Source organism: Malus domestica, chromosome 11, assembly GCF_042453785.1.
Source record: "Malus domestica chromosome 11, GDT2T_hap1".
NCBI classification, from domain to species: Eukaryota; Viridiplantae; Streptophyta; class Magnoliopsida; order Rosales; family Rosaceae; genus Malus; species Malus domestica.
This window is the reverse complement of record NC_091671.1, coordinates 12,051,718-12,066,764: the sequence shown is the minus strand read 5'-3', so window position 1 is coordinate 12,066,764 and position 15,047 is coordinate 12,051,718.

The following is a 15,047-nucleotide window of genomic DNA, read 5'->3' as shown; positions in this document are numbered from 1 at the left end:
CCGAAAGAGGTGACAGACAAGGTAAGCAATCAGAGCTCCCAGCGATCAGTCCCAGATCAAAAGTTTGATTTCAAGTTCCGGCTGATTGTTCTTATTTCCCTATCTTGCAGGCAGCAGGAAGGATAAAGAGAAGAAAATGAGAAGAGATGATATGGGATACTTTTGCTTTTGAAGAAGTAACTTTCCACAAGCTTATTCTTGAATTGGGCTAGAGGATTTTCTGGTTTCCTCCAGAGTATAAGGTCGACTCAAGAATTTGAAGGTCAAAACAAGTTCATTAAATCAAGAGTGCGTTCGACCTTGATGATATGAGATACTTTTGTTGTTGACAAAGTAATAGATGAATCAGCACGTATTCTGTTGCGCTTGTCTCCACATGCTTCCTTGTATCATTCTCACTTGCCTTATCTGTTCCTCAGGCAGATGTGGTATCTTTTTTGGAAGCATAAGATGTTGAAGATGAGTAGTCGAGAGAAATGCCAGGTAAGTAATCAGGCAAGGAGTTCTAGGTAGTTAGTTCCTGACTAGAAACTTGATTCCAAGTGCTGACTGATTGCTCTCTTTCTCCTTGTCTTGCAAGTAAGAACAAGGCCAAAGGCAAAGGCAGGGAAAAAGCATGATGTAGGATACTCTTGCTTTTAACCCTGATGATATGAGATACTCTGGCTCTGGTGTGGCTTGTTTGCATAGGTATTATCGGGGGGAAAATAAGCTGAGTATTTCAAAAGACTCTGCTGAGAGTGCCATATCGGATGTGAAGAAAAGTTGAGCATTTTTTTTATTTGCAGGTTTGCCTAGCTATGGAGGATGAAGGTTGACATATATAAGAATTGTCCTAACAGCGAGTAGTAACGCTATTCCTTTACCCTTATCGGTCATAGCAATGTAGTGGGAGCTGCAAGATTCACATGTTTTAACTTTGTCAGAGCACTTTGAAAAAGTGGTCTGTGGTATCTGGAAAGCTAATGTTATGTGTGAAAATTGCAGATAAGCTTTATCCAAGGAAATCTGGCTCTCGAAGTTCGGAGAACATTGCCTCTTCGGTTTTCGAACAAGCAATCGTGTCGGGGACCTAGCTCTCGAGATTTGGAGAACAGTGCCTTTTCGATTTTTAAGAAAGCAATTCTATTGGGAGTCTAGCTTTCGAGAATCAGAGAGCGGTGCCTCTTCGATTTTTGAGAAAACAATCCTGTTGGGAGTCTAGCTCTCAAGATTCGAAAAGCGGTGCCTCTTCGATTTTTGAGAAAGCAATCTTGTTGTGAGTCTAGCTCTCGAGAGTTGAATAACGGTGCCTCTTCAATTTTTAAGAAAGTAATCCTGGTGGGAGTTTGGCTCTCGAGATTCGGGGAGCGGTGCCTCTTCGATTTTTGAGTAAGTAATCATGTTTGGAGTGTTTTCTCGATATGAGTAAAGGTTGGGCATTTTTTCCATTATGTCTTGACACGGAGCACAGAGGTTGACACACACAGGGATTTTCCAGTTATCAAGCAGTGATGTTGTTCCTTTACCCTTGTAGGTAATGGTAGGGTAGCTGGAGCTTCAAAGTTTATGTGTCTAAACTTTGTCAGAGATCTTTGGCAAAGTTATCTGTGGTACCCGAGGAGCTGATGTTGCATGTGGGGATTTTTGACATATTTTACTCAGGAAAATCTATTTCTCGAAATCCGAAGAGTGGTGCCTCTTCAAATTTTGAACCAACGGCCCTGTTGCCCTTTCTTTTATAGAGGCACCAATTATGTACAAGAAGTACGTTTAGAGAGTTATTGCTTGCAGGAATTTTCTCCTTATTTTTGTACTTTAGAGATTTATTGCACCTCATTTCTTCTTCATCATTTCTGAGAATGTCTATCCCATCCGACCGTCGTTTTGACTTAAACTTCGGTGAAGAGGCAGCCATGCCTTCTCAAGACAACATATGATGCCCATCCTTCTTATCCCCTACTAGTCATCTTACCGTTGGGGACTCTGTGATGAATAATGATATAACCACTGCAGTGGTGGCCAGGAACCTTCTCACTCCCAAAGATAACAGACTACTTTCCAAACGGTCTGATGAATTGGCTGTTAAGGATTCTCTGGCTCTCAGTGTTCAGTGTGCAGGTTCTGTGTCTAATATGGCCCAACGCCAAACCCGCCAAGTTGAATCATTAGCGGCTGAAGTGATAAGTCTTAAACAGGAGATCAGATGGCTTAAGCATGAGAATAAATAGTTGCACAGACTCGCACATGACTACGCTACAAACATGAAGATGAAGCTTGACCAGCTGCAGGAATCTGATGGTCATATTTTACTTGATCATCAAAGGTTTGTGGGTTTGTTCCAAAGGCATTTATTGCCTTCGTCTTCAGAGGTTTGTGGGTTATTTTCGAATTTTTAAATTTTCGAATTTCTGAAAATATATATATATTAAGCTTTGTAGGTGAAGCTTTGGTGTTGAAACTTTGTAGGTGAAGCTTTAAGGTTGAAGCTTTGTTGGGCACCATGAATTGATTTTGCTTTATACTATCTTGATCAAGATAGTGTGAAGCTTTTGTAGGTGAAGTTTTTGTGTTGAAGCTTTGTAGATGAAACTTTTGTAGGTGAAGCTTTTGTGGTGGGTGAAGCTTTTGTTGGTGAAGCTTTTATGGGTGAAGCTTTTGTGGGTGAAGCTTTTGAGTTGAAGCTTTGTAGGTGAAGCTTTTGTGTTGAAACTTTTGTAGGTGAAGCTTTGGAGTTGAAGCTTTTGTTGGGTACCATGAATTGATTTTGCTTCACACTATCTTGATCAAGATAGTGTGAAGCTTTTGAGAATTTGTAATTGTCCTCCATTGATGAAGCTTTGTTGAATTTCCCAATTTTCTTCTTTTTTTTTTTCTTTTTTTTTTTGGGAAAACTAGAAATTTGTTGAATTTCCCATTTTTTTTTTGGGAAAATTAGAAATTTGAAAATGTGGGAGAGACAACATATACAAATTTTGCTTCCACACTGTTGAGCAAGAGATTGTGATGCAAGCCACACCTTTTAGTAGTCGAAGGTTTGAATGAACCATATAAATTAAATTTGCTTCGAACATTATTGATCAAGAGTGTGTGAAGCTTTCTACAAGTTGTAGTTGCCCTTCATTGATGAAGCTTTTATTGGCACCATAAATTGGTTTTGCTTCACACTGTCTTGATCAAGAGTGTGTGAAGCTTTTTACGAGTTGTAGTGTTTGCATTATTACAGAGAAGAAATGTCTGAAGCAGATGCAAGAGAGCTGAATAGCTTGATCTTCGTATGCCATGCACTGAAGTTGTTGTTGGCTTGCAATAAGACTTTGTTGGTGACTATAACTCTTGTTGGGCATAAATGCTCCTTTAGTTGAGTTGTCAAGCTTGAGGGTTTTTGATTATTTGTGAATGCTAGGAGTTTACATGTACAAGTTGTACCACTCGTCTTCTGGTAGGTGGAATGAATGGTGAGTTGCTTTTATCACTTGGTTGGTGGTACGAATGTGAGTTCCTTCATCATCTTTCATCACCTGGTTGGTGGCACGAGGATGAGTTCATTCTTCACCTGGTTGGTGGCATGAATGGCAAATTGCCAAATGATATTAGAGTACGGGTTGTACATTTCATCACCTGGTTGGTGACATGAAGATAAGTTCCTTTTTCACCTGGTTGGTGGCATGAGTGGCAAGTTGCCAAATGATATTAGAGTACGGGTTGTACATTTCATCACCTGGTTGGTGGCATGAATGGAAAGTTGCCAAATGATATTAGAGTATGGGTTGTACATTTCATCACCTGGTTGGTGGCATGAAGATAAGTTCCTTCTTCACCTGGTTGGTGGCATGAGTGGCAAGTTGCTAAATGATATTAGAGTACGGGTTATACATTTCATCACCTAGTTGGTGGCATGAAGGAGAGTACGGGTTGTACATTTCATCACCTGGTTAGTGGCATAAAGGAGAGTACGGGTTGTACATTTCATCACCTGGTTGGTGGCATGAAGATGAGTTCCTTCTTCACATTTCATCACCTGGTTGGTGAGAATAAGGGCAAGGTGTCGAGGCACATTGTAGTAAGTGTCAAATGACACAAAGTATATTGAACCCTTTCGAAGCACATTTGGCTTATGTATGAATGTGTTGGAATGTATGATTGAACGAATATACTGTGAAGCTGTTCGCTTATTTGTATAGTCTTGTTAACATATACTTAGACTTTGTTTCATGTTTGAAGCATTCATGTTGAAGCTTTGAACCCGAGTGTTTCATTGCTAGGAATGTAAGAGGATTAGGACCGAGTTGTCTAAATCACCTATTTATTAAATTCATGCCAAATAGTCTTCGTTAGATAGGATGCCGATCGGCTGAAGCTTAACACTTGTACAATGTGAGTTTACTTGTAATAGTTGCGTAGTGTTGACACTTATCACATGAGCAGGATATTCTGATGGCATCTTGGTGGAGTGTTGGCCAGTAATATCCTTGGCGAAAAGCTTTGTGTGCTAGGGATCGAGATCCAGCATGATCTCCGCAGACTCCTTCATGTATTTCCCGAAGGACAGTTTTCGCCTCTGCGGGCGTAAGGCATCTTAGGTATGGTAGGTTAAAACCCCGTTTGTAGAGTTGGTCATTAATGATCAAGTAACGGGTAGCCTTGTATCGAATTTGCTTAGCTTGGACTTTGTCATTTGGAAGGGTGCAATGAGCAAGGAATCTATAAATCGGAGTAATCCAACTATCCCTCTGTTGTAAGTTGCACACTTCCGCAGCTATGGTGCTTTGTACTGCCAACAATTCGATCTGAATTTTTCTCCCAATCTTGTCTTCCACCGCTGAGGCGAGGCGAGCCAAAGCATCTGAATGACTGTTTTCTGCTTGAGGAGTTTGGGTGATCTGGTAGTGGAAGTGCTTGAGCAACAATTGTGTTTGTGCTAGATATGCTACCATGGAACTATCATTAGCGTCAAAGTTGTTGGTGACCTGGTTAACCACCAATTGGGAGTCACTAAATATATCAATTCGTTTAACCCCAAGGTGTTTGGCTAAATGTAAGCCTGGTAGGAGGGCTTCATATTCGGCCTCATTGTTCGACGCCTTAAATTTGAAACGAATAGCATACTTCATCACCACTTTGTCAATGGTCGTAAGGACTAGTCCTGCTCCACAACCATGTTGGTTGGACGAGCCATCAACATATAGACTCCATGCTAAGGTTATTGGTTCTATTTTCTGAGCTTCCGAGGGTAATGAAACCACTTCTTTAGGCATAAAAACAATGTCAACATGATATGTGAAGTCGGCGATGAAGTCTACCACTGCTTGGCCCTTCTCAGCTGGCTTTGGTTGGTAGGAGATGTCAAACTCACCCAATGCTATTGCCTATTTTATCATTCGTCCCGAAGTGTCATGACTTTAGAGTATCTGTCGAAGAGGATGATTGGTAAGCACGATGATGAAGTGTGCTTAGAAGTAAGGCAAACTTTGCAGACATGACAAATGCTAGAGCCAATTTCTCAATGTTAGAGTATCGTGTCTCTGAATCTTGTAAGGCCTTGCTAGCGTAGTAGATAGGTCGTTCGACATTACCATCATTTCGAATGAGAACAGAACTTACTGCTAAAGTTGATACCGACAGATAGATAAAGATAGTGTCACCAAGCTTAGGTTTGGAGAGCAAATGGGCTTTACTCATGTAGTCTTTGAGGTTCTTGAATGTCTCGGCACATTCATCAGTCAATGTAATGTACTTCTTACTTCTCTTAAGTGATTTGAAGAAATCAGCACATCTGTCTGTGGCCTTAGAGATGAACCTAGTTAAGGCTGCCACCTTGCCAGTAAGACTCTGGATGTCTTTTGAAGTTACCGGTTCCTTCATGTCGATGATTACTTTGATCTTCTCAGGATTAGCCTTAATGCCTCGTTGGCTTATCATGAAGCCTAAGAATTTGCCAGAGCCTACGCCGAAGGCACATTTGTTGAGGTTCAACCTCATTCGATACCTCTTTAGAATGGTGAAAGTTTCATATATGTTAGCGATGTGTTGGTCAGCATGTTTGCTCTTGACTAGCATATCATCAACGTAAACTTCCATGCTCTTCCCAATTTGTTCGGCGAACATTGAATTGACTAGTCTCTGATAAGTCGCTCATGCATTATTTAGGCTGAAGGGCATAACTTTATAGCAATATAGTCCCCTGTCAATAGTGAAGACTGTGTGTTATTGGTCTAGAGGGTTCATGAGGATTTGGTTGTATCCTGAGCAAACATCCATGAAGCTCAGGAGTTCACACCCTACCGTAGAGTCTGTAAGTCTGTCAATGAGAGGAATAGGAAAGCTATCATTTGAGCATCCTTTTTTAGGTCGGTGTAGTCGACACACATTCTCCACAAGACCTTTTGGAGCAAGAGACTTTCTTTGGTCAGATTTTTCTTAACAACGACCATATTTGCTACCCATGTTAGGTAATTGACTTCGCGAACGAAGCCTATGCCTTTGAGTTTTTCAACTTCTGCCTTCATTGCTTCGTATCGTTCAACGTCATAAGATATTCGCTTCTGTCTCAACGGCTTGGTCTTGGGGTCAATACTCAAGCGATGACATATTATATCGAGAGAGCTGCCTGGCATGTCCTAGTATGACCAGGCGAAGACCTCAGTGTTCTCTTGCAAAAAAGAGATCAATGTCAACCGAATGGGTGGTGACAAGGTGGTGACAATCCTTACCATGCGATCTGGATAATATTTTGATATAGAAACCTTATCCAGCTCTTTAGCGGGTTGTGTTTACTAGGTGAAAGAGTCATCTCGATGATTGTTGGGTTGACTGTTGCCACCGTGAAGATCCAAGTTGGCTTCATCCGGGCTGGTCTTTATGACTTAGTCATGTATGGAAATGGTTTCCTTGGGCATAGGCAGGTGTTGTTGCTTGACCGAAGTGTTGTAACATGATCGTGCACTAAGTTGATCTCCTCTGATGTAACCATTGCCATAGGGGGTTGGAAATTTCATCAAAAACATATGTGTGGATACCATGGCTTTGAGATCATTGATGCATGTGCGTCCAAAGATGACATTGTATGCCGTTGGGCAATTAACTACCAAGAAGTTAGTGGTAATGGTAGCTGTGTAAGGGCCTGTATCAATGGTGAAAGGTAAGTGTATGCTCCCTATAGGTTGCACGATATCACCGGATAAGCTTATTAGAGGAGAAATCGAGCGATCGAGCAAGTGTTCTGCTACATTAAGTGCCCTGAAAGCTTCAGCAAACATGATATTGACCGAAGCCCCCGTGTCTACCATGATTCGTCTTACTTTAAAGTTGGCTATGTGAGCCTCCACGATCAGTAGGTCATTGTGAGGGTAGATGATACCTCTTTCTTCCTCAGGGTAGAAACATATTGGATCCCAGTTAGGCTTTTGATATTTACCTTCCCTAATGTCTTCCACTTGAAACACTTGGTGGCCAGGCCTTAAAGCTTGTTCGCTGTTTTTCATGGCCCTATTGGAAGATTCAGATATGGGTGTGCTGCCACTTATGGAATATATCACATTCACTTGGCGTTGGTTACGGTTATCCCTTTAAGGGTGAAGGAGGAATCGATCAATTTTTTCTTCACGTGCCAAAGCTTCAATATGATCATGAAGGGTGATACACTTCTCGTCGTCATGGGCGTTATATTCGTGGTAGCAGTAAAACGTGCCCGTGTTCTTCATGGGCTTGTAACCCGACTACCTCGACATTGGCTTCGGTATCAGGTGTGCTGTGTTGGGGTAAATGGCCACGCATGTGGCGTTCAAAGGCGTGTATGTCTCATACCTCGAGGTAGGACCTGTTCTGACATGTGCTTGGCCCACTGTGTTGACTGCCTGGGGGCGGGCATTATCGTGGCGATACCCTTGGTTATCGTGATAGTGTCCCTTACTCCTTTTACTAAAATAAGATTGGTAAGGATGGAAATCTTTCCTTTTGCCCTGAGATTGATATGTCTGTTGACTTGACAAAGTATTAAGTAAAGCAGGATGAGGCACCGCTGCAGTTTGGAAGGTTGAGGTTTTCTTATTTGGGTGGGTCTGGCTTCCACTTCCCACTTGTTGATAAGGGATGGTTGTTGGGGGTTTCTCTTGGTATGTCATTGCCTCGGCGGAGGCATGGTTATAAGCCTGCGCCATCACGTCAGAGTAAGTCTTCTAAGTGTTGGCATTGATCATGTACTTAAAGAAATAGTCACGTAGGCCTGCCGTGAAGGTTTTGAGGGTAGTCTTGTCGTCTGCCTCGGCACAACGGGAATACTCATGGCTGAAGCGGCCAGCATACATACGTAATGACTCGTCTAGCTTCTGGAAAATGATGTACAAGTCATCCGCAGAATGTAAGCGATTGGTTTGGAAAATGTGTTGAGAAACAAACAATTTCCTTAATTCCTCAAATGAGTCTACCATCTCAGGTGGAAGATGGCAATACCAGTTTAGAGCTCCGCCAGAGAGGGTGGAAGGGAAAAGAAGACATCGTTATTCGTCGGTGTGCATCCGGTATGCCATTGTGGACTCAAAGAGGTTAAGGTGTTCAATAGGTCTTTTTTTCCAGTATAGAGTTACAAGCCAAGCTTCTGCTTTGTCTTTGCTTGGAGGGGGTGTCGATGATCCTCCTTGTAAGAGGGCCAGGCCTAAGTTGGTTCCAATCAGGTATCTCAACTTGTCGTTCGGCCTTCAACTTGTTTACTTCCTTAAGGAGCTGTAGGACAAGAGGGTCCTAAGTGGAGTCATGTACCACTAGAGCTTTCTTTCGTAAATCTTCATCTCCTTTTGGAAGTAGGAAGGTTTGATCAAAAGTATGTGATTTTTCCCTGAACTCGCCATACTGACTTCCAAGGTATGTCTGTCAGAACATTTCTGAGTCCCCTATACCTTTGTGTTTCTCTAGAACTTATTGCCCCTTCCCCAAATTGGTTGCCAGTCTGAGACATGGGAAGGGACCGAGTCTTTCAGAGACCCTTGGGTCATTGATCTTCGAGCTTACATGGATGAGATTGTCTCGACGTAGCTTTAGAAAGTCTTGATAGTCGTGAAAGACGGCTTTGGATCCTTCCACTCCTTCTGTAAGGAGGTGTCTTCCTCCACTACTCCTGCTTCGGTTTAAAGTAGCTGGGTGGAGAGAAGTTTCATGTTGGTCGCCATTTCGATGAGTAGCTCGCTTCTCAACAAGAATACCCATGTCGAGGGCAAATGACCCTCCGTGTTGGGAGGCACCCAGTTGATTGTTAACTTCCACAGGGGTGATGAGCTCGTGTGTTTTAGTATATCTAGCCTCGTGGACCATCTCGAATACCTTCTCATACTGCTTTTGGAGGATCTTATTCTTCATCGCTATCTTGTTGTTTTGAGCCTCCAGCTCATCGACTTTAACCTGAAGAGCAAACTTCTTTTGTTCCTTCTTTCGTTGCTTCGCACCAGGTGCAAGAGGGGTGTCATTCTATGTGTTGTGGCTTCCTTCGCTCCCCATGTTGGAGAGGGATACCTGGTCAAAAGAGAGTGTACGAATGGTGGAAACCAGCTTGGCAAAGCTAAAGAGAGTGGGAATAAGTGTCGTTCCCACAGACAGCGCCAAATGTTGTTGCACAAAATCAGTGAGGACTTTGGTATAATAGAAAGTGTTAAGTTTGTGACCTTCGCTAGATTTCTCCGGTCACTAGTGTGGATAAGTATGCAAATGGATAGAGACAGGGAAGCAAACACAAGATGTACGTGGTTCACCCAGATTGGCTACGTCCATGGAGTAGAGGAGTTCTCATTAATTGTGAAGGGTTTACACAAGTACATAGGTTCAAGCTCTCATTTAGTGAGTACTAGTGAATGATTTAGTACAAATGACATTAGCAAATATTGTGGGATAATGATCTCCTTCTATAGAAGAAAGTTTCTAGCTTTGTTTTTACATTGACACGTGTCGTGTTGTGATTGGCTTCTGATGTTGACACGTGTCGCGCTATGATTGATTTATGATGTTGACACGTGTCGCGCTATGATTGGCCTCCTGGTTTGAGGGAAACTCTTTTGGGTCCTTGATGGTATAACGTTAACTGATGCTCAGTAGTTTCGGGATTGGTCAAGTATGGTACAAACACGTCTAATCATGAAAGACATTGCTTGAAGCACACCATGATTACGTCCATGAATAAGTACAATTCTGAAGTTTATAAATCCGATCGAATTTTGACTAGAGAATACTTTTCTCGTCCTTCTTTGTTTCTAACTCGCCCCTGAAGCAGTAGTGTAGAAAACGAGATTTTACCAAATTCTCGGATCTGATTACTACCACAAATGTGAGAGAAAGGTATAGACCTAGTTTGGCTGGAGCTTACCAAATCCAATTCGAGGTCTATCTCTCTCACAATCCAATTTTGAGTTTGTTTTTTACAACATATGGTAGAATTAGGGCCTGCCAAGGTGTGGCATCATGCCCAAAGCATGATCCTTGGTACCTAAGACCTAAAACTTCAAAGAATAAGGGATAATATTCCTAAACCTCAACCCTGCAAAATCTAATTATGTCTCGATGGAATAGATTATTGGTTATGCACCTGTTCGTGTCTCTACCAATGTCATTGAGGAGTACCGTTCTCGTAGTCAATATGTTAGACTAATTTTGCTCCACCAAACATCGTTGGAAGAGCAGAATTTTGACATGGATGGCCTTGTTGGCCGAATCCCCTTAGTAAACCATTTACTTTGTGAACATTTTTCTATGTTCTTGGATTCAAGTTTGGTGTATGTTTTACTTATGGATAATCTTATTGATATTGTACTCGAATATGAGTTAATTGAATCATGTTTCTTAATACATGTGACCGATTCAATTAAACACGTGATTTGGTAAGAATGTGAGAAAATTAGTTGTCTAGATGAATGCGATACTACACACACTAACTTTACACCTAAATCACATCTTTAACAACGACTTCAGGTATATCCAACCTGATTAAGAGCATTGGCACGCTCCTCGTTGTATGAATGATACTGAATTACCATTTAAGGGACCTTAAATTCTCCATGTCATTGAGTTTTTAAGGATAACAATGATCATAAATGAAACCACTAAAGAAAATAGAGTGGAATATCTTTACACCATCTCCAAACATAAGCATGCAACTTTGATTTGGGGCTAATAGGTTGTCTCCCAACTGGGAACACGTCACATGTGGCCGCCCTGGAGCTTGGTGATTGAGCAGTTTTACTTGCTTTAGCATAACATTTTTTGGAACACTTAGGTTGAACAATGATGCTACGACGCATCCCCTTACCCGAAGTAAAGATCTTGTGCCTACAAGCACACTTTATCAAAGCCCGCTCGTTGAGAAATTTGATTTTTATATCATTCCCCGCAAAGATACAAAACGACTCTCTTTTCACAGTGGATTCAAGGTAATATATGTGAACTATTCCAGCCAAAATGCGGACCATATAAATACTTATGGTTTTGATTGATAAATCGACAAATTGGTCACATGTTTGTTCACACACATTGTTGCTAAACCTCTTGGCCGATTAAGGGTTCACCACCCTACTTATCCCTTAAGGTCCGGGAGACTGGATAATGTCAGAGAGTTTATATCGACGGTTTTCAATAAAGTATTGCATGTATTTTGGGTTTATAAATTGAACATCGAATTTCCATGTTCACCCCAAATAGCCTCGCCTAGCGATCATAAAGCGCAATTTAAATAATCCCCCGAATTTTGGTAAACGTACCAAGTTTTCAGTTTCTGCTTAGGGCTATGCAATCTTGTACGTAGGGGTGGGTTCGGTTTAAATCGGTTCGGTTTTTTGCCAAAACCGAAACTAAACTAAAATTTCGGTTCGGTTCATTTTTTTTCCAGTTTTTTTTCGGTTCGGTTTTTTTTCAGTTCGGTTTTTTCCGGTTCGGTTTCGGTTTTTTGTTTTTTTTCTTTTCAAAAAATGAAAAACATTGAAATTTTAAATTTTAACATATCCAACACAATCATAACATAAGCATTCTAACTAGAATCAAAGACAATGAAAATAAACATTTAAAGTTGAACTAAAATCATCAATCAAGTCTTCCAAAGTCCAAACTAACAACCTTACAACACAAAAATCGTACAAATGACTTAGAAAAGTTAAATTGTATGATGTTGTTCAAAGATCAGGGTTGTTTGCTTGTAACTGCATGTTGACAACTTGATTAGTAAAAGTAATGCGTTGGTGGATTTATTTAGTGTGTGTTGGATTTTTTTCCATAACAAAATTACCCAAGTAATCTACCTGAAATAAATGTTTATGGATTCTGTTACATGTTATATGAGAGTAGATTTGGAAAAGAAAGTTGGGGCAGAAGTAGACAGTGCTATGGAGATAGATGTAGGTACTTCAGGAGGAGGTTTGGTTCCGGAACCTTATATGGGGGAGAAATAATAGGTTAGGGTTTAGAGTTTTTATAGGCCTTTTTTTAATATTTTGAGCTTAAAGTTTGGCAACACATTGGGTTTAGCACATTTTAATTACAAATTGGGTTTAGAAAATAATACCCAAAACAAATAATTAAATAAAAAAATTAATTTAATTAATTCGGTTCGGTTCGGTTTTTTCATTCGGTTCGGTTTTTTTCGGTTTTGGTTCTGTTTGGTTTTCGGTTTTTTTCGATTTTCGGTTTTTTGAACCCACCCCTACTTGTACGCAGTTATGTTGGTCCACCTTGAGGCCAATTGCCATCCAACCTATTTGATGTTATAGTTGGTTACTGGGTATGAACCTGACGATTTTTGTAGTTACGCATTTGGGTGTGTATTCCATGTGCCAAGTTGCACCGCCACAAGGTACCAACATGGGTTCTCAAATAAGGATGTGAATCTTTGTAGATTATGATTCTCCTTCACACTAGCTATCTTAGAGCCCTTGCACGCGATCTCTTTACCGCTCATTTGCGGGTTGTCACTTTAATGAGACAGTATTCTCGCCGTTATGGGGAGATAAGAATGTCAATGTTCTTAGAGAATGACGCGAATTTGCGTGGATGTTGCCCATTATATCTCATCTTGATCCCCGCACCGCACAAGTGTGATAAGCAAGTGCGATGAATTCTAGCTTTCAAAATGTTGCTCCAGACGCATTCCTCTGATCTAGCTAAAGTGATGAGATCATATATCAGCTGCAAACATGCCTGCAAGGATAGACGTATTCAACGGACATCGAGTCAACATCCTTAGAAGGTGTGCCACCCTCGTTGGACGGTTTGGACGCCCATGTATGACGGTCCGGTACACCGGCAGATAACCAATCAATCTGTCTTGGTCTGGAGCACAACAGATCACTCGGTTTATAGGATTCACTTCCCTAGAAGAGGAAGACACGACACAACAATAAATCTAAACTCGATCGCTGTCTCAAATCATTTCCATCTCATGAGATTAATCCGGATTACTCCCGAGACTTGAAGTTTTTGGTCCAGTATATTAGTTTGGATAAGCTAAATGGAATTGAAATGAGATTACCATCGATGATGTTTTCACTTATATGGTAGCTACCGACATAAATGAAAAACGACGATATCAAATCGTGTTTCGTTGATTAAGTGACAATGTAGACAACTAAAATTACAATCTAGGTCAAATTATTTACTAAAGTGTGTTTTGGACTTGTCGTTCCTACATTGCCCAAGGCAACCCCGTTGTGTTACAACTGGGAAATGAAGCGTTATGAGATGAATGAAATAGTGCGATATAATGCACGTCTTACGACGTAAGGTTTCTCTCAAACGTCTTGTGATTGATAGCAGCATTATGAAATGTAGTTAGTGTTTCTCCAAAGGGATATAGATACGGAGAGTTACATGTAAGTTCCCGAAGAATTACATGGATTGGTTCAAATAGTTCCAAACCACGGAACACCCTCTTAACTTGTTTGAGGCGTTCACTTACAATTCAACGGATGTGGTACCCGTCTAAGTGATTATTTGATCAGTCATGGATGAATTATGCCCTTGCGTGCTAAACTATGAAGTCTTATTCCGAATTGTTAGAGTTACAGTTTATGTCGCTGACACGAATCTCACTAAGACTCTAGAAGAGCTTGAGAAAACTATCTCGCACTTGAAGATGGAATTTGAGATGAAAGATCTTGGGAAAACTCGTTTATACCTTGACCTGAAGTTGAAGCGTTGTTTTGACGGTATTTTGGTCTACTAGTCGAACTACACCCTAAAGGTGTCCCATTTGAGTATACATATGATCGTCTATACATTATATGCATATGAGACTCTTTAAAAGGTTATGGAATCCAGAATTCCATATCTAAGTTCAACTTTGTACTTCGTTGTACTTAGCTCATTGTATTTAGATAGGACATCTCATTTGCTATTGATTTATTGGTAAAGATGTAGCACAACACTTACTCGCAACCACTGAATCAATATTAAAGACGTACCCTGAAGGTACTACAAATTTGGGCAAATCAAATCCCAACACATCTCGAGCGGATCCAACCCCCTGATCCTCGGAATGATGCTTGCCTTGTTTGTTATGCTGACACTGGTTACTTATCAAACCCGCGCAAGGCAAAATCCCCAAATGGTTATGTCTTTACCGTTAGGGATATCGCAATATCTTGGATGTCCACAATATGACGTTAGTTGCGAAATCTTCAAGTCGTTCCAAGACTCACCTTACTTCACTATGCCATAAGTGAGACATGGTTAGGAGTTATTGTTGAGCATATTCGAAGTACTTATTGTGTTTTCATCCATCATTGAATCCCAACATTAATCCATGAAGATTATGCCACATGTATCAACCCGACCAAGCCATGATACATCAACGAAGTCAACACCAGGACATATTGCGTCTACATCTACATCAGCAAAGCTCAAGAGATTGAAGTCATGCAAGCCGATCCTAGACAATCTTGTCGACCTCGACACGATGTCATTGTCAAAGTCAACCTTCCAGAAGCTTGTCCGAGGAATTGGTATGCCTAACTATCATATCTAATACTTGTAGTTCTCATTAGGAAGTTCTGTCAAACTTAGGGGAAGAATCTAGAAGTATACTCACTTGATCTTAATGTACT